The sequence below is a fragment of the Octopus sinensis genome, linkage group LG25 (genome assembly GCF_006345805.1).
Source record: "Octopus sinensis linkage group LG25, ASM634580v1, whole genome shotgun sequence".
NCBI classification, from domain to species: Eukaryota; Metazoa; Mollusca; class Cephalopoda; order Octopoda; family Octopodidae; genus Octopus; species Octopus sinensis.
The window spans coordinates 22,470,642-22,490,667 of NC_043021.1; the positions used below are offsets into that span (position 1 = coordinate 22,470,642).

The 20,026-nt window shown below is 36.1% G+C and overlaps 1 long non-coding RNA gene across 1 annotated transcript in view; it reads right to left on the bottom strand.

Annotated features, from left to right (window-relative positions):
• Positions 1–18,037, bottom strand: part of LOC118767856 — a 21,657-nt gene extending 3,620 nt beyond the window's left edge. The window contains exon 1 of the long non-coding RNA XR_005003758.1: positions 17,876–18,037. This is a non-coding gene — a long non-coding RNA (uncharacterized LOC118767856). The remainder of the gene's footprint in view (positions 1–17,875) is intronic.
• Between the last annotated feature and the right edge of the window lie 1,989 nt (positions 18,038–20,026).

Here is a 20,026-nt window from a genome sequence, read left to right on the forward strand (position 1 = left end):
ACAAATTCGGCAAGTATTTGCTGCAATAGCTTCGAGATTTATTACATGGAAAGAGAAAGTAGTCTGTTGTCTGCGCGTATGTATGTGTGTGTATATGTGTGTTTTTGTGTCTGTGTTTGACGCATTGCTGCACAATCGGTGTTGGTGCGCTTTCGTACTCTTAATTGAGTGATTCCGCTAAAGAGTGTGATAGAATAAGAACCACGTTGAAACAACAAGGTTAACGAAATCCTTTCAGGTGGTGCTGAAGCATCGCTGCAGTTTACTGACTGAAACGATAATAAGTATATATATATATATATATATAATATATATATATATATAAATAGATGAGTGTATTTTTACCTTGTTAACAATTAACACGGAAAAAATAAATAAATAGTTACCAGGGCAGCAAAAACTCACAAGTAAAGATGTTGTAACTCCATTTTTCATTCATATTATTTATATATATATATATATATATATATATATATATATATATATTCTGTCGTCATGATAGATCGTTAGCCACTACACACATTTTTGTCTCTCTTTGTTTCTCCCTGTGTCCGTCCCTTTCTGTGTAAAAGCGTAGGCTCGAAACGTAAAATACTTTTTCTATTACTCAACGTTATACAAATACATCTGTTTGTTTTGTACACCACATGTCTTCGACTTTTGTTTTTTTCGTAAGCTCTCCCTATATATATATATATATATATATATATATATATATATATATATATATATATATGACAACTGCTGGCAAATGCCATAGCTATCTTTAATTTAGGGTTTCGGTAAAAGTTAAGGCGTAACTAACTTCCGTTAAAATATGTTTTGGCGTCGAGTTTTTCGAATAAATATTTCAAAGTAGTACTTCAGTAATGGCCGAATCTAATGAGTGAAACAGGTAAAAGATAAATGATAACACGTTCGGAAATGCCATTAATTTATTAATAGACATGGATTTGCTCAAATCGGGTGAGCACTATATATTTGATTTGTTTAAAATTACAATTCCTTCGCAGAGTACGGCAGACTGCTGCACAGAAGTAACACATGAAGTTTATATAGAGAAATATAAAGTAACACAAAATAGAAAAACACCGTGAAATATGAGCAGTAAAAATCTGTTGGCTTTAACCCAAAATGTTACCGAAAGTGAAAAATAAAATATTTTTATCAAGATTTATTAAAATTGGAACTTTTGAGAATTTAATATCGCTTTCGATTGATCCCTAAATATGTACACTTTTACTTTTATACATACAGATATTCCTACAAAAATAAACACGTATGATCATACAGCCTGGCACACAAGTAAGCAGACACATACATAGACATACGCACATAAACATATATATATATATATAATTATATATATATATATTATATATATATATATATATATATATATTATTATATATATATATATATATATATATATATATATATATATATATACATGCATTCACTAACAGAATTGCTTTCTCACATAGGTAGGTTTATGTTCAGATGTGTATGAACCGAAGTGTATTTCCGCGTGTCTGTTTGATTTTTGCATTTCAATAAGCTTATCACGTATATAAAATTGTACAAATGGTTGAAATCTACCTGGAAATTAACAACAAAAGTAAAAATGAAAAGGTGGGATCAACATTTATGCGTTCGTTTTCCTTTGACAATTTTACTTTCATGGAAATTAGTTTTATGATATTAAATAAGATCGCTTTAAAAATTTTATATTTGTTATCATAACGCTATCACGTATTGAATATTTGTAATGTGTATGTTTGCATGCATTCCGTTGTGATTATATCTATTGAATTTTTTTACGGAAATATCATACCTGTATGAATATCGGATTACGCATATATTCGTACACTGATACACAGGTGTACACGTAGACGCATATGATTTATACATATATACGAATTACACAGCATATAAACGAGTACATATGTGTGAAATATTTATGTTTAACTATCTATATATGCATTTACCTATATCCTCCTTTCTCTCTCACTCTCTTTTTCTTTACAGACAAACACATATAAAATATGACAGAAAGAAATTGCAATTCGGGTGAGTCTTTATTGAGAACCACTACAAACGTTTCGAACAAGTAATGCACCGGTGCCTTCCAGGTGAGACGTTGTACAAACAGTTGCTGTTTTCAGGTAGCCCAATGCTGTGAAAAGCGTTTAAAAAGTATACCACAAGGCGTATACCCAAATAATATATATATATATTTGCATGTGTGTCTGTGTTCGTGCGTGCGTATGCATACATATATATATATATATAATATATATATATATATATATATATATATGTATGTTTACATATAAAGATTAGTAGAGATAGAGGGTGGAATAACCGTCTAAGGGATAAAAATATCCGTATTATTATCGCTATAATTACCTATGCTAACTCTGGGCATGCATATGCAAGCATAGCATGCGCATAGCTTACACGCAATGACAAGGATAAACATGGGTTTATCAGGAATCAAATTTACAGTAAGCAGAAGATTGAGAAATATTGATCAGCAACAATTCACTAGCATCGATTATTACTTTTTAATACAACTAAACTGTATCCCATCTAACAGCTGTTTCTGCTTCCACATGGTTCCAGTGAACCCGGAACCATGTGGTTCGTAAGCAAGCTACTTACTACACAGCCACTCCTACGCCTATGTATATATTTATATGTATAAATATATATATATATATTTCGGTTGAATTCAGGCAAAAATTTGAAACCATTATTATAGTCATCATCATTATTGCCATTATTATTGTTATTGTTATTATTATTATTATTATTATTATTATTATTATTGTTGTTGTTGTTGTTGATGTCGTATTGTAATTATTATTATTAGAGGCATATTGTTGATTGCGGGGAAATATTGCGGAGATTATTAAGTCATACTAGTTGACCAAAATTTGTTAAAATCATGAATATTCATATATACAAGACAAAGAAATATTCCAAAGAGAAATACGTTAATAAAACATAATTTGTAGATAACAATTCTACAACTAATACAAATAATTATTTTATTATTTATAACTTTTTTTTAATATTTATCCTCTTCATCATCATTTCAATTCGAATAATAATAATTATATTTGAACGAATAATAATATCTACAGAAGCTTCAGCTTGTATGATTCCAAGCGATAAGTAACTTCTTTTTCATTTTGTTTCTATTTACCATTTTCTTTAATTTCATTATTCCAATAATTATTTTTCCTTTGCCTTCAAGCAAAACAATAGTTTGCGAACAAGGTTATACAAGATAATGGAACGTAATCTCCAGACATAGAGTTCCGTTGAGCATGATGTGTAATATTTCCCTGCTTTCGGATGTATCCTTCAATTGACCTTCACACGATTCCTTTACAAAAGCATCCAATGGCTTTCATCTAATGAAATATTCATTAGAAATGTCTGAAATTCACTGAATGACGTACAGCGATTCAGAATTTGTAGTTCACGTACTATTTTATGAGTTCTTCGGTACAGGTGTGTGACTATGTTGATGCAAAGATAATCTGCTTGTTGACGATTATTTACACGAAGGAGAGAGGACTGCGATACATATATAAGTATACGTATTTGATATTTCCTGACGTGTTCATATGTATTTCTTTATTTCCCAAAGTGGGCTAAACTTAGAGGGGACAAAAGATCACAGACAAAGGGATTAAGTGGGTTACATCGACCCCAGTACGTAAACGGTACTTATTTAATCGACCACGAAAGGATGAAAGACAAAGTCGACATCGGCGGAAATTGAACACAGAACATTACGGTTGACGAAATACCTATTTCTTTACTACCCACAAGGGGATAAACACAGAGAGGACAAACAAAGACAGACAAACGGATTAAGTCGATTACATCGACGCCAGTACGTAAACGGTACTTATTTAATCGACTCACTGCTTTTCCTCACATATACATGTTGATTATACATATATACACATACTATATACATACGCACAATTACACATACAGACAAACACACATACATGCACAAATACACACACTCACACAAACATATACTGGTATGTATCTATCAAATATATAACTATTTGTATTTGATATTTACTCGCGTGTACATGTTGATTATGCAGACAGACACACACACACATACGCGAACATGCACACACGCGCACACACTCTCAAACACACACACATCCACACGCACACACATATATATACATACATATATATATATATATATACATACACATATATATATATATATATATTATATATATATATATATATATATAATACACTACTTTATTTTGAGTTTGCTTGTCTTAACAATATGTTTCCTAGTATTGAGCTATTATTCTCAGTATGTTCAGCTTGTATAACAATCTCTGTTGCTGAGAACTGGATGGTTACTTGCTGCCACGCATATATTCACAAATCACATCTCTCTCTCACACACACACACATACACACATACACATCAGCCTTGTATTCAACGTCGAATCACGCACTTTCCACAACAATCACAGCTCTCATTCCTTTTCCTCCATCACTAGAACCTAGGTTTTCTCACAAATGATCCTAGTATATATTTTTGCTGCCCCTCTTGAAATGCAACTCTTCAAGAAAAGGGTTAACTGCATGGATCCGTTGTGATTTGGGACGCTTGGGAATTCTTTGCAGTTACCTTCCATTCAGGACTAGCTGAAAATATTAACACTCGATACAGGGAAGATAACAATTCCCCCAAATAATTAATTGCGTATGACTATATCCCGAACGTTTCGATTTTGCCCTTTTATTATTCTGAAGTCAGTATAATACCGTTGAATATATCTAGTAGAACATTTCCCAAATTTCTTACATTGCATCTATATTAGCTTTCATGACAATTGCTATGCGAGATCTTACGGAGATGAGTTGGAAGAAGTATTAGAGCGTTCGAATAATATCTAGCGATATCTCTTCTTAATCATTCTGTGTCGCATTCGTGATCAATTTTGACTGCTAATCCTACAATATCGAAAATTAGTAGATCATTATTTAGTAACCAATCCTACAAGATCAATAATTAGTAGTAACGTGGGAGACCTGGATTCGATCCTGACAGAGGTAGAAAAGACATTAAGAAGCTAGTGCAAGCGTAGAAAAAGATTAAGCAAATTCTATCTGAAAGAGCTTGCAGCTTAAATAGTTTCAAAATACTTAAGCACATCTTACAAGAAAACAAGGTTATTCAACTGAATGCAAAATGATTTTATCTCAACATCAGAAAAAAAAATGTAACGACTCTAAGATACTGCAACCAACAAGAACGGGATTGGCAGAAAGAAATATGATACAAAAATTATTTTGCAGAATAATAAATAGCTAAATGGATGAAAAGGAATATTATTGTAAGATACATCCGATGAAAATGACACCGAACTCTCTAGAACTGTAACCACTTGGAAATTTTCCTTATTGAATATGTAGCCCGGTTTAGCCTGAAACACTTTGTTATACTCGTGAAAATACTGCGGCAATAAGTAAAATGTCATATGAAGCAGACGCAGAAACAGTACTTGAGTGATTGCTAAGTAAGTGAAACATTAATTGTGGAAGACAAAATTACCGACAACCACCATAAGTAGAAGTGAAGAAAGTACTTTCTAACAAGAGATAAAATCTTTAAATTTACAGTAGGTTGCTCTTCGATTGACGACTGGTTCAGAATTGACATGTGACTGCAGTTCTGCCACTCGTAGAGAAACTCTGTCTTTAATAAAACTGCTTCACTTACAATATGATCAAAGGTACGACCTCCTAATATTTCCTACCGCAATTTATACACCACTCAGAAGGGGTTTTTTTTTCAGGTTTTGAAACACATTCTCAAGTAGGTTTTCTGTGGTGTGCACAATTCTTGCAAAGAATTCAATAAGAGCCATCGTATAACATAACTTACATTTCGAAGAAGAAATTACTTAAGAGTGCAAAAATAGTCTGCATTATCCGGGCTGTTGAGTTTGATACGTATTGGATGGTATTTGCCACTTGATTTATGAAACAAAATCCATGGTCCAATACTGGCGTGATACATGCGTGTAGACAAAAGTATACGAAATAGTAATTTATGCTTCCTTACTTTTTCAAGATCTACCCATATTCGTCTTGGCCTTGCAACCATACGTAACCTATAGAAGTGGACCAATGGATTTTTGATATCCATTAAATAAACTATTTTTGAACTGTGTAAAGGAAGACAATACGAAGCTAGAACAAATACGAGAGAGAAATCAGCAAACTGCATGGCGTAGGCAGAGATGCCAGTTCGATGGGAAATATATTTCGTAGTATTTAGTTACGTGATACCACTTTCTCGCTTCGAATTGCATTCAGGTCACCGTTACGTTTTTATATATTCACGAACGAGAGCCGTAAAGATCGTCTATACCATTCACCCCATCTGACTTTATGTATCTGCTATAAATCATTGTGTATCAAACTTAGTTATGCAGGAATGTATACCAATATGCGATTTACTATACGAATCTACTCAAGTAATTGCAGTATATCTAATAAGGACACTTCTCTATATAATAATATTCTTAGCGTATGAATGTGAGGATCGCATGCGTGATATACGTAAGTAAAGATAATCTGGGTCATCACAATTATTTCCTCATTTGAATCATTACCTCGTTCTGTTTAGTCAATTCAATTTCGATCAATCGATCAGGCATGTTCTGAATAATAATGTAATCCCACAGTCCGATTATGTATTATCGATAGCATCCTCGTTTAAAACTTAAATATCTTCACAGCTTGGCTAAGGAAGTTGCTTCAAGGTAGCGCTGCAGCCTCAACCGTTATTCTACCCCATTTGGCTTAATACTTTCTAATTAATATCAAACACATAAAATTCTCCATTCCTTACTTTACACCTTAATAAATGGTCGATATTTTATATGGAACAAAAATATCATCGACAAATAAAACAAGCGATGCAGGTTTTAGTTCAATATGGTTGGTGTTAGTATTATCGTTAGGATTATAATTATCATTGGTTTATGCATCAAAACGGGAATTAATAATGCGTTACACTAACGTTGAAATAATGTTCCTTTTAATTTATTTTCGCAATAAAGCATGCCTCTCCTTCTTTTTTTATCTAATTCCAGTTAATGCAATTTATTCTTGACAACTAACAAAATGGCTGTAAATTAATTCCGCACACGTTGCATGCTTTTCCTGCCTAAAAACCTCGCTGATATGGCATAACCTTTGCCAAGTCTTGTGACCGGAAACTATGCTGAGAGAAAAACGTGTTGATTTCGTTCTCGCTGTGAACACACAAATACACACACACACGCACTCTCTCTCTCTCTCTCTGTGGAAAATATTTGCCGTTGCCTTTTTCATGTCCGCCAATGCTGCTTGTTAAAATGGCGCCTGTTATTCCTTACTTACTCCTACGTATATGACATCAGCAGCAGCTGTCAATATTTGTTTTCATTTTTAAATTATTTCCCTTCCTAAGGCGGCAAGCTTGCAGTAACGTTATCACGTCAGGTGAAATATTTAGCGGCATTTCGTTTGTCTTTACGTTGTGAGTTCAATTTGCGCCGAGGGTGATTTTGCCTTTCATCCTTCGGGGTCGATTAAATAAGTACCAGTTACGCACTGGGGTCGTGGTTATCGACTTAATCCGTTTGTCTGTCCTTGTTTGTCCTCTCTGTGTGTAGCCCCTGGTGGGTAGAAAAGAAATAGGTATTTCATCTGCCGCTACGTCCTGAGTTCAAATTACGCCGAGGTTGACTTTGCCTTTCATCCTTTCGGGATCGATTAAATAAGTGCCAGTTACACACTGGGGTCGATATAATCGATTTAATCCGTGTGTCTGTCCTTGTTCATCTCCTCTGTGCTTAGCCCCTTGTGGGTAGCAAAGAAATAGAAATGGGTATTTTGTCTGCGCTACGTTCTGAGTTCAAATTCCGCTTAGGTAAACTTTGCCTTTCATTCTTTCGGGGTCGATTAAATTGTGTACCAGTTGCGTACAGATGTCGATGTAATCGACAGCCCCACACACACTTCTCAAGAATTTCGGGCTTGGGCCTAGAGTAGAAAAGAATATTTGTCTTTATTTCAGAAAAGAAAATTAAAACATTATTTTACCCGATATTTTACCCCTTTATTATACCCTGTTATTTTACCCCTATTATTTTACCCGTAAGCGTATTAATTTTTCTACTGATACATCCCACGTTGAGTAGGAAATTGAGTAACGAAACACACTCATATTTCTCTTTTTGACATTTTGTGCCGCGAACGTACATTGGGCGCCTATAATTAAACACAAATACCTTGTAGTTCAAAAAGTGAGTTATAATGTTACTTTCACATGCATGAAACGTATGGAGTACGTAAACCAAAATATTTTAAATTACGACGGTAATTTGAAATCCTGCTGTCTCGGTTCACCGACAATGGGTTATTCCTCTACGGCACACACCATTAAGCCGTCATACTGTTTGCTTTAATTGTTTTCTGACTTTCTTACAGATGTCAAAATCGAATATTTAGTCCCTTCATATATTCGGTCGTTATCTTATGGGTGGAGGCGCAATGGCCCAGTGGTTAGGGCAGCGGACTCGCGGTCATAGGATCGTGGTTTCGATTCCCAGACCAGGCGTTGTGAGTGTTTATTGAGCGAAAACACCTAAAGCTCCACGAGGCTCCGGCAGGGGATGGTGGTGATACCTGCTGTACTCTTTCACCACAACTTTCTCTCACTCTTACTTCCTGTTTCTGTTGTACCTGTATTTCAAGGGGCCGGCCTTGCCACTCTCTGTGTCGCGCTGAATATCCCCGAGAACTACGTTAAGGGTACACGTGTCTGTGGAGTGCTCAGCCACTTACACGTTAATTTCACAAGCAGGCTGTACCGTTGATTCGGATCAACCGGAACCCTCATCGTCGTAACCGATGGAGTGTTTCCCCCTCCCCGTTATCTTATGGAAATATCTAACAGAAAATTGTTGCGCCAATATGGTAATATGTGTTTCAAATTTTGGCACAAGGCCAGCGATTTCGGGGGAATGGGTAATTCGACTGCAGCGACCATAGTGCACAAATGGAAACTATTTACCGACCCCGAATGGATGAGAGGCAATATTCAACCTCCCTCGGCATTTGAAATCGGAAGGTAAAGACGGACGAAATGGCTTTAAGCATTTTATTCGGAGTGCTAACGTTTCAACTAGCTAACCACCTTTATTACCTTGTTAGTCTTAGGATGTATATAGTATTAGTTTGAAAGGTTTACACTAGGGGCCAGCCAGCAATCACGAGGTGGGTGGGGTAAGCCGATTATTCAACTGTTATTTATTTCACCGGCACAGAGCGGAGGAAAAGCAAAGTCGACTTCGGGAGAATGTATTAGCAGAGAGGCATCCAATAGACATGGCATCGAGGCGGCCCTGCCCCGTTAAAGTGTAAGAAATAAAGAGCCCAAAATTTTCCCTGTGGAGAGTGGACTGCCACTCAAATCCCTCCTGCTATTCACCTATCCACAGTTCTACACTACCAAAACCTTACAACGTTAACTAAATATCACTACAGACAATAATCTAGTATTGAGTTGGAATGTTACAGTTGCATTTCTAAGAGTTATTGACAACGTTAAATGGCTTCAAAAGGTTTCATTCTCCTGTAAATACACCCATGTATTCACACACAAAATTATACATGAAAGAAGTCAGTACAATTTTTAGAAACTACATTTCTAATTTATAACAAACAATGTTTTACTCGTATCGAATAGTTTACTACTTTGTATCAAAAAGAAGTAGCTATTTTCCATCAAAGAACTTACAACTTTTATATCAAAGGCGTTGCAAATGTAATACTAACGGAAAGTTAGGCATTAGCAAATAATGTTTAAAGAGTGCACATTTGACTTTCTTAACTTTAGGTCGATCGAAGATGTAAGTGGCGTGAAAGCGCTTTGTATGTAAACATGTTCATACATATTCACTTAGAAATGCTGTATAAACTAAATGATTCATCTTATATATAAAAGCATTACTGCACAAATATGCCACTCTGAAGTTGAGTTACAATTTGAAGGTCACCATAAATTATTCCTCGTGCATTCATTAAACGGATGGTGCATAATTATTTTACTACGCATTTAGCTTTAAGTCGACCCGGATTGTGCAAATGTATGTATAAACGTATTCCAGCCACGAACATTCGGCTTGTTGCAGATATATTTCTGGTCCTTGGCAAAACGTCAAATGCATGTTATTCAGGACTCAAGACTTTCGATAAATATAGAGTTGATATTGTTCACCAATTATCAATGAGTTTTGTTTGGCTGCGAAGATTATAGTTATAAAGAGACCCACTTATTTGATATATATCAGAAAATAGTTTTGTGGATATGTCATAAAGAATAGAAGTAAGGCTGACTGCTGATAGGTTGTATAACCCAAAGAGCGCGTGTACAAAACCCTGAAATAGCACAAGCTAGCCCTCTCTGTAAGGGTTCAATATATACTGTGGTTTAAGTGTAGGACTGAATAAACACTAAAACAGCACTATCAGTGTGAATCGTTAGAAGGCAAATGCTAAACCTCATTTGTATATTCAACTCTTCAAAGAAAAAAAAAACAGTAATTATTTTAAGATTTCGCTATGGAGGTTCACCATCGTTGACACATGGAGAGAGAAGAGAGAAAGGTTGTGGATTATATCCTTTATTGGAAAATATATTTCCTAATAACGTGGGTAGATTTGAGACAGATGTTACTGGTAAACAATTCGAGTGGCAATCGTTGCAGCTAATTGTCACATAATTTAGAATAAATGCTATATGGAGAGGCAATGTAAACTCTAAAACTATCAAACTCCACAACTCAGAGAATCATTTGCATTGCTGTATTGGTACATCACCGTTCAACCTCCCCTTCAAAATATAAAGATATTTCAAATTATATAATGAGATCGTTAGGACTATGCCTTATAATTTATATAGGTATATAAATTATATGTATATATATATATATATATATATGCCCCCATAATTACATACATATATATTCATGTGGAGGATATCAACCCCATAATTAACCACTAATATCTACGAGATACTGTCTGTTTCTGTATCATGAAATAGTTGCAAAGGCTATTTTGCATTGCTATCCGAAGGAATGATTGCTCTGACGTATACTTTTAAGGCATGTCGGGAGGCGCGTGCATTCACACCTTTGAAAGCAAAGAATAATAATGGGACATTCCAACACCGATTCCTCGCAAACTAAATAAACCTATTTCTTTATTACCCACAAGGGGCTAAACACAGAGGGGACAAACAAGGACAGGCATAGGTATTAAGTCGATTGCATCGACCCCCAGTGCGTAACTGTTACTTAATTTATCGACCCCGAAAGGATGAAAGGCAAAGTCTACCTCGGCGGAATTTGAACTCACATCGTAACGACAGACGAAATACGGCTGCGCATTTCGTCCAGCGTGCTAGCGTTTCTGATAGCTCGCCGCCTTCAAACTCAATAAACCCAATGTTCTTCTGTGCAGCAGGGAACAAATCTTACGCACTATTGTAGAGATTGACTGCACGAATAAACGACACTATGTATGGTGAAATATTAAATCTTGTACCCGGACTACAAATTCTCATCCGCAACAGAAGTCGCAGGTGCTTTATGTTATGTAATTACGAATTAATGCGAAAACCTAAAAACGCTAAGGTTTACGGAGATCAGACGAAGTTATGCGGATTATCTAAATTTAATCTATTAGTGGCAAGATAAGGTTTATATATAAGATGTTCCTATAATTCTAAACTTGAGATTTTTAGGTGAATTGAAGTACACACTTACCCAAGCTCAACGAATAGATCTATTCAAGCACATATTCATATTTACTAACACCGGTCACAGAACAACAAAAAAAACGTCTGGTTACTTTGTTAACAAGAGGCATGAATTTAGATAACCCTCAAAGAAAACAATATTTTTATGGGGCGCAACTACGTGGACATTTCCAGACTCCGACTAAAGAAGCAATTGGATGGGAATGATTCGTGTAACATGTCTTGTACTGTTTGCTGTTATTGTGTTATCGTGCTGTTTCTGCTCCTTATGTTTTGACGTTTTCCGTTTGTTATGTTTCTAACCTTATATATATATATATATATACTAGCAGTATCGCCCGGCTTTGCTCAGGTTTGTAAGGGAAATAACTATAAAGCATTTTTAGAGAGTTATAGCCAAAAAATAGCAAAAATATGGAAAAAAAATGATAGTAAATTTTTTTGAGAGTTAAAAAAGGTCGAGTTGCGTCCCCTAGACAGTCTGTGGTTTGTGTTTCTGATTCTCGACCCCATGTCGAATTTATCGATTATTTTCAGAACTGGGGGAACTTTTCAAAATTTTCGCTTCGTTAGTTTTGAATTATGACATTGGGCTATGTGTGTGTCAAGTTTCATCAGAATCGGTTGAAAGCCGTGGTCAGGGTGAGGGTACAACCAAACAGACACACAGAAACACACAGAGACAAACTGCCGTTTATATAGAGAGAGATAACTGTTCTAGTATGAATTGTGTTACGTATTATCTTCAAAATTTTCTAAAATGTCCTGAATTATTTAGTTGAACTGTGAGTTTTATTATTTGTAACTTGTCTGAATTCGTAATGCTGTTTGCAGATATTGAACTTTGAAAGTAATACTAAATATTTGTTCCAGTCGCTAATAAATTGTACGGAACGAAGTTCTATTCTAGTTACTGAAAGTAATAACTGTCTCACGCTTTATGAGTTAGGAAAAATGCCAGCAATTTTGATGCGAGGGTCTTAATTGTTATCATGGATATCTGTAATTATCGAGTAGAAAATCTCATCGATACTGACAGACGAAAGATTTTATTTACCTCAGGAGTAGGGGGTCAGAAAGAATGTAAATAACTTACATATTTGTCACAAAGAATATATTCGGATTTCAAACGATGGTGGCGAATATTAGAAACTGAGTTCAAATTACAACGAGGTCGGCTTACTCTTTCATCCTTTCGGGGTCGATAAATTAAGTACCAGTTACGCACTGGAGTCGATGTAATCGACTTAATCCGCTTATCTTTGTTTGTCCCCTCTATTTTAGCCCCTTGTGGGTAATAAAGAAATATATTAGAAACGGGAAATAATTGTTACTACTATAAGCACAAGGCCTTGGTAGCCGAGTACATCAACCTAGTGCGTACCTGGCACTTATTTCATGACAATTGCGTCGACTACAGTCCCTAACTGGTATTTAATTTATCGATCCCGAAAGGACGAAAGGCAAAGTACACCTAAGCATTTCGCCCGGCGTGTTAACGATTCTGCCGGCTCACCGCCTTTAGAGGCGGGAAATAATGTTCGCATTCAAATAATACCGGTTTCCCACTACAAGCACGTTAAATGTTTATTCTAACCAATCTTTCCGTTCGACATTACAAATATCAACCAGATTTATTACGAATATATATATATATATATATATATATATATATATATATATATATATATATTAATACCCACAAGGGGACAAACAAAGACGGACAAAGGGATTAAGTCGATTACATCGATCCCCCCCCCCGAAAGGATGCAACGTCATACGAAATACCTATTTCATTACTACCCAGCAGGGGCTAAACACAGAGGGGACAAACAATGACAGACAAACGGATTAAGTCGATTACATCGACCCCAGTGCGTAACTAGTACTTATCAACCCCGAAAGGATGAAAGGCAAAGTCGACCTCGGCGGAATTTGAACTCAGAACTTAACGGCAGACGAAATACGACTACGCATTTCGCCCGGTGTGCTATCGTTTCTGCCAACTCGCCGCCTTTGCGCATAAAATATATAAAGAGTATATGTAAAGTACATTAAGTAACCACCGTATTCCAATTTCCTTCACTTATCAATGATTAGCAGATTAGCGACTATCTTTTAATACGCTTTCAGGATTTTGAGATAAAATGTTCTGAAACAACCTACTAATTCCTGCAAGTCGTTAATATTATGTTACGTGTTCAACAGGTGAAAAGGCCAGATGTGAACGATGTTAACAAGAAGTGAAATTTCAGATTAACTTGATATGTGATTGGCCAGCTGTAGCGGATTCTTATGATGCTAGTTTCGAACGTACACCATCCAGATAAAATTTTGTAAATAATGAAAAGCTGGAGAAAAAAACAAAAATCCATCCTATGCGTCAGGTGATTACAAACCCACGAGTGTTCTTACTATGGAAATTATTATCGGAGAACTTCACTTTACAATATCTACTGTACAGGTAAAATATATTTTTTTCATATATATTTTAGTTGTGGCGATGTTTCTATGATATCCGAAAATATTGAATTGTAATATCTTACATTTTAATTTATTTGAATTCCTAATGCCTTTTCAGGATATTGAAATTTTAAAGTATTAGAAAATATTCGTTCATATATTTTTTTTAGTATTTGGGGCGTGTTGAATTCCTCCTAGTACAATTCATAACGGTTTGCTAATTTTAGCACAAAACCAGAAACTATTTGACTGAAAGTTCAGACAACCCGTTAACATTAGCTCATGACACGTGTTACGTTTTATCGATCATGAAATTATGAAAGGCGAATTTTTACCTCAGTGGAATTTGAACTCAGAATATAAAGAGTGGAACCTAATGACATTAACGGAAAGTCTTTATCTCGCTGCTTTAGTAGTTATAGTTAAAGCACAGATGGCGAAATGCTTTGCGGTATTTCGTCCGCCGCTGCGTTCTGAGTTCAAATTCAGCCGAGGTCGACTTTGCCTTTCATCCCTTCGGGGTCGATTTAATAAGTACCAGTTACGCACTGGGGTCGATATAATCGACTTAATCCGTTTGCCTATCCTTGTGTGTCCTCTGTGTTTAGCCCCATGTGGGTAGTAAAGAAATAGATATTTCTAGCATGGTGGATTCATTCTCTGGAATGTTTGTATTGGAAATAAATGCCACGCCGCAATTTCACTAAAGTATTTTTTAAATCGAATATTTTTTTCTTGCGATACATCATCCTGCAGCAAATATCACTGCTACACACACAAGAGTTGGGGGCATCTATAAAATAAGCATTTACTGCTCGGATTCCTTAGTTTCTCGAGCGTAACAGACATGTGATTGCAATATATTCCTTTACTGCCCGTTTTGTGACACCTCTTTCAAAATTTCTATTCGTATGCGTCACCCGCAAGCCCTACCCTCCCCCCTGCTGAGCACGGGTAAAAATGGTCAGCTCTGTGCATAATGACGCCTCTAGGACCACCAACTAGGTATAGAGCCCAATCTCATGACGCGAAGAAGAGAATATTATTTTAAAAAATTGAGTTACTGTTGATCAATATCAGAACGCATTTTTTAATATGATTTTGCGTAAAAGTTGTAGTACCAACTGACTAAACGACACTACACCGGTTTCTTCTGCAAGAAGAGCGTTTAGCAGTAGCTCAATTCATTCAACATTATATTCGACATTGTTGAGATCCTCCTCTTATTATAAAGCTTGGCCGAAAGGCTCGAGAATTTGTATACTGTTCCTACTTAGCTTCTGTTTCAACTTTTTCCTCGGTAACGATACATCAATACGTTTTACTTTGACAATAGGCGTACCTTTCTTCTAGGCATGCCGCGTGTCACTATTTCATTACTACAAAGATAACCCTTTGTCACTGACGAGATAATCCTTGTCAAATGCTAACAACTAACAAACAATCATGTCTCTAGGTGGCAAAATTTTGTGCTCCTGATGTGCTTGAAAATAATTCAGTTTTCTTTTTAGCGATGGTATTTTTCATTTTAACAGGATCGTCTTGTGTTATGAACACTTAGGCGTGTAAGTGTCGCGCCATTATCTCCAGGAGATTTAAGAAAATCATTATTATCGTATTTCCTGCAACACGTCTCTTACGACAGTTCATTTATCCTGATTCCGTTTTCTCTATGGTGGCCTATTATAACTGTGCAGGACGTAGATAAATGTGTGATCATAACAGGAAACAAAACAGGCTTTTCGCTATTTACTGAAAACAATCCGGACATAACAAGATTGTTTTGAGTCAATATAAAACAAAACCTTCCAAGTGTGATATGAATTTCTAATTCCGCCTGGCTTCAAGATATACTGAAATTGGAATTGACTACTTCGTAGCATAGTTTCAGATTTTGGTACACAGCCAGCAACTTCGGCAGAGGGACCAAATCGATTTCATCGACACCAATACCTAACTGATATTTATTTTAATTCCGACCTCGGCGGGATTTGAAACCAGAACTTGAAGACGGACGAAATACCTCGCGGGCAATAATAATAATAGTAATAATAATAGTAATAATAATACTGATCACAAGGAAGGTACTTAGAAATATGGTTTTAGGCAGCATTGACTAGTGACCAATAGATTCCTTTTTATTTTGGTCTGATTAGGAATCCCTATCTTTCCATGTCATCACACGTGATACCATAGAAACGGTGACCTACGATTTATTTGTTTATACCAGTCATTATCCTGTCCGCAATATATTATTCCCAAGGCGACATCGTTGTATTTTCCTTTCAATTTGTAATCCTGAAACATAACCGTAGCGAACATGCTACCCAACAAAAGACAGCAAATACACGCACTCACAAAGAGGCAAGCGCACACAAAATGAAAAACGAATAATGGTATTTGCTTATTTAATTGTGCCTAGATAAATATATGAAGTTCATTAGTTATGCCGTTTCTTGTATATCATTCTGTAAAACAGCATATGAACTGGGGAATGCATCCATGGATTCAGAAAGTAGGTTGGTGATGGACTACAACTCCCCATCCTACTTTAGGATTATCTGGTGTCTTACACCAATCTGAAAGCTTCTTTGCTAGCCTGATGTATTCATATACAGAAATTTCGAGAATAATTATTCCTGTGTGTGTGTGTGTGTGCGTGTGTGCGTGTGCGTGTGTGTAGGCGCAATAGCCCAGTGGTCAGGGCAGCGGACTCGCAGTCGCAGGATCGTGGTTTCGATTCCCAGACTGGGCGTTGTGAGTGTTTATTGAGCGAAAACACCTAAAAGCTCCACGACGCTCCGGCAGGGGGTGGTGATCTCTGCTGTACTCTTTCACCACTCTTTCTTCTGTTGGCCTGCTCGCTTAGCCAGCGGGGTGGCGTCATTCGAAGGCTAAAACAATGCGAACGCATTGTGACCAGCGATGTGTAACAACATCTGATGGTCTGGTCGGTCACGTGATCACGTGATATAATATGTGTATGTGTAAATTTGTCTTAAGGTCAACGTTTCTTTCATGTTAAAATATCTTAACAATCTCACCATGTGACTGGCAAGAAAAATTGATATTTTGTAAACATGAAAGCAAGTTTAGTCTTAATGCATAAATATTCATCAAACAATGCCGTGTTGTGCAATCCTTCTCATTGCTCGCCATTTGCGCATAAATATACACGTGTGTGTGTGCATGATCATTGCATTGTTTGTATTATAATTACTAAATCAGAATATTTCAGTATATGGTTCAACCCGGTGCTTATATCTATCGTTTCGTTCCCTGAATCTACTGTCAATTACATTGTATCTTAAGAAGACAACTATTTTCCTTCATTGACACTCAAAATGCAGGAGTAAAGTCAATTAAATGTTTCTCCAACGTCTTGAGTATCGTCAATACAGTTCGTATAATCTCTCACATCGTAAATTGTAGGGACTATTACGGTTGGAACACCGTTAGCTTAGAAGTGACTGTTAGATTAGAAGTGACAATAGGCTAATCGAAAGTAATATAAAATAATGGTTTACTTACCACTGAATTCTGTCTCCCTTATTATAGAGCAGAAATGTGAATTACTATTTTTAGGACATGGTTTTGGAGGCGGTGGGGACTGCTCACATTCTCCATAATATTTGTCTCTCCGTGAATCGCAACGCGAACACGAGATCATTGCGTGAACAACTGGAAAAGATCGAAAAGAAAATTATAAGTATTAAAGAGCACATTGAATGACATGTAAATTAAATAGCAATAAATAACTTCAAGATGCCTCGCCCTTTTATAGCTTACATAGAATTAGAAAAAGGATCTTAGTGCAATTACGCTCCCTACTATTGTTCGGAAGATATCATAGGAAGCTGCGAGAAGGCAGCATATTCAGAGGTCTACAAAATAATTTGCAGTGTGTTTCGGTTTAGTTTCTGATATTACTGAAAGAATATTTCCATTGAATCATTTGTGGCCGACGTGGTAAAATACCAATGAAGCATTATTTCAACGGCAAACTGTTTATATTAAAAACAGAACTTTTGCTGAGAGTAGAGATCATTTATCCATAATCAAATCTTTGACTGGGAATAATAGTTAGAATATGTTAAGATATTTGTTCCGCCTCACAACATTGAGTTTAAATGCTGTCAATGGTTGTCAAGTGATGTTGAGATATACACACACACACACACATATATATATATATATATATGTACAAACACACACACACTTTCTGTTTCGACTACCAAATCCATGTTCTGGTCGGCCTAAGTCTATAGAGAACACTTGACTAAGGTACGCGCAGTGGGACTGAACCCAGGACTATGAGGTTGGAAAGCAAGATACGTAAAATATTGATGGGGTCTTTTGCTTAGAGTAGAGATAACCTGTTGCAAAACACTCGTACAAGAACGCTATCTCATGCCCATAATTCGATATATTCTATTCAAGTAAGAAATTTAGTACTTGTCTTAACTGCTGTCGTTAGTGTTTAGTAGAACAACATGGAAAACCGCCTTTTTTTTGCAGAGAAGTATTAGCTTATCTCAAATCTGTTTTCAGGCATGTCGTTTATTACTCATTACAATCTCTTATTCGCTAAAGCCACTCGTCGCTGGAGCATGCATCTGGGATTACTCATGTTCGCCTTGTATTTGCTATTAACCTTAAGGAAATTGCATTAACCCTCATTCGTGGCGAAAAGATATGGCAGAATAAATACGTGGCTTTGCTGACGCCTTATCTCAAAATTAGAAGTATTTTCCCTGGTATACAAAACGAAATAATCATGCTGAAATGAGACACAAACAATAAGAAATACAATTTCATGTTTGCTGTTCTACAAGTATTTCCTCTAAATATCTCGAGGCCTGAACTGAGAATATTCAATAATAGTTTCTTTGGACGTGGGCACTGTTCTATCGAGCAAGATAAAATGCCGAATGCGCGATAGATTTTCGTTTTGCTTCTCTTAAATTTCTAGTTTCAGTTTTCTTATTAGCTCCGCTGATGCCCCGAATATCCTGATGATAAGACACCCACATTGCATCATGTAGATACGCTTGAAATTAAAGATTTTCATAGAAAGTTGAAGTGAAAGCGTGAAATCAGCGAATAAACATTTTTAAGTTGAGGCATTTCTAGTTGTTCTATTTTACGGATTGCCTGAGTCAACGTCTAGTCGAAGACATATCTGTTAAGTAGGTGATGATAGTATCAGCGTGCCATCTCTTTACTAGATCAAAACCCAGAGACATACCAGTTTCTGGTTTCGGCAAGATCAATTAAACTCAGAAATAAGCACGAGTTAGAGACGGGTTTATTTAAGCCTTCATCTATTGAGTGTAGCTCTGAGCAAATGAGAAATATCTCGTAAACGGAACGCCATAATGGACATTTTGGGCGGTCCCCTACTGCTTTTAGTGTTCTATGTAGATGTGAGAATAAGTGCTGTCTTCATATGAAGTCAATTGATGAGAGGAAAACTATTGGCTCTGAATTGCTGATAAAGAAACAAAAGATTAGTCAATTGTATAAAATAAACAGCATTCTTTACAAAAGCAGACATTACAAGGGTTAATAACATTAGCAACTCACTCAGTTCATGGTAAGTATTGTCGGAGATAGTGTATTTTTACTTTGAATGTTAGTTTCAAATTTTGGCATGAGGACGGCAAGAGCAGGCTACTCGAC